Genomic DNA, 2,093 nt, shown 5'->3' with positions numbered 1-2,093 from the left:
TGAGGTAACTGGAGTAGTTGAGATACATGTATCCTGTAAAACCTGTATTCTTCTTAACTGTCAGCCAGCCACATTTTGATGAGTTCTATAGCCTTCTACAGGTATTCTCTCTAAATTTTACAACAGAGACCATGTTACAGGTATTGTTATTTCAGTGATAATGTATGTGAAAATGGGAGAAGGAAGAATAAGATGTCATGTATAAATCCATCATTCAACCATCACTTGTTTATTTATTTATTTATTATCATCCCAATGATCACATTTGTGATATAGGATTTGTCAGGGTACATTTTAAGGCGGCGCGGTTATCCCGCGTCGCTCCCCTACGCTCTGTAAAGAAGTATGGGACTCATCATCATCATCATTTTAACAACTATATAATATCTTTACAAAATTTGTATCTGTGCTGAATTCATATTAATATATCTTATGTTTAATACAATATACAACTAAAAAGTGTTTTTATAACATAATTTATTATGCATGTTTGTAATTTCATTAGTCACATTAACTTAAACATATATTGTTATACAGCTGCACAGAGATATTCACTTATGCTGTAATAACATTTGTCAAGCATGTGGTTCTTTATAACAGTTTTATATTTATTCTCATTTTCCAGCTCTTATTATGTTTTGGTAGTGCATTAAAAAGTTTGATGCCTTGATGACATACATGTTTCTGGCTTCAGGTCCTTGTTAGAGCTTGTATGTGGAGATCTTTACATTGCCGTGTATCGTAATTATGGAAGTCTCTATTGGTTTTCATTTTGTCCTGATTTCTTTTGGTCACCAACAGACATTTCATAATGTATAATGATGGAATTGTTAAAATTTTCAATGCTTTAAAAAGGGGCCCACAATGTGTTTGAGGTGGGCTGTGGGTCATTATCTGAATAGCACGTTTTTGTAATTTGAAAATCTCATTTAGACAACAATTTGTTTTTCCTCAGAATACTATCCCATAGGATGCAATAGCTGAAATTAGCCAAAATATACTAATCTAGTACAGTCATTACTATGAACTCTTTAAATTATTCTAAGTACAAAACATGCTGAATTTAGTTTTAGTGCTAAGCTCACCACATGGTCCTTCCAATTAATCTTCTCATCAATGTGCATACCCAGGAATTATTCACACTGTACTTTTTAAAGTTGTTTGCCCTCCATGGTGGGATTTAGGTCATCCTGTTCACTTATTTTTCCATATTGCACATAATTTTTTTTTTTTTTTTTTGCATTCAGTGTTAGCTTGTTAGCACTAAACCATTTTTGTATATCTTGTAGGACATGGTCCACAGTACTGTGCAATGACTGCTTCATATCATTAACCATTAAACTAGTATCATCAGCAAATAACATGATTCTAGCTTTTCTCTCTGACACCTGAATATCATTAATGTAAATGAGGAACAGCAAGGGGCCTAATACACTTCCTTGGGGTACTCCTACTGTGACCTCCCTTGGATCTGATCTTAGTTTAATTTTTTGATTAATATTTGGTGCTGTAATTTCAACCACCTGTATCCTGTTTTTCAGATAAGACTCAAACCACCCTTTTACCGGTCCTTTGATACCTATAGCTTCAAGCTTTTTCAAAAGTATGCTGTGGTCAACAGTGTCAAAGGCTTTTGACAAACCTAGATTTATCCCAACTACACTTTTTCCCTCTTCCAAAATAGTGATTATTTCTTTTGTGTATTCTAGTACAGCTGTTTCGGTACTTCTCCCAGCTTGAAATCCATGCTGATTACTGTTTATCAGATTGTGCATATTAAGATAATGTGTGACTCTATATTTCATTAGTATCTTTAAAACTTTAGAGAAAGTTGGGAGGAATGAGGCAGGTCTGTAGTTTTCTATTTTAAGTTTATCACCCTTTTTCAACAGGGGAATGACTTTAGAAATTTTCAGTTTTTGTGGAAACACGCCATCAGCCATTGAAAAGTGTGCTACGTGCGACAATGGTTTCGCTATCTGATTAGATGTTTTCTTTACTAATATTATAGGCACCTCATCTACTCCAGCTGACATCTTGGACTTGAGACTTTTAATCACTTTTAAAACTTTCTTTTCATTTGTTGGAACAGC

The sequence above is a fragment of the Schistocerca piceifrons genome, chromosome 9 (genome assembly GCF_021461385.2).
Source record: "Schistocerca piceifrons isolate TAMUIC-IGC-003096 chromosome 9, iqSchPice1.1, whole genome shotgun sequence".
Taxonomy (NCBI): Eukaryota; Metazoa; Arthropoda; class Insecta; order Orthoptera; family Acrididae; genus Schistocerca; species Schistocerca piceifrons.
Note: the sequence above shows the minus strand (reverse complement) of the source record.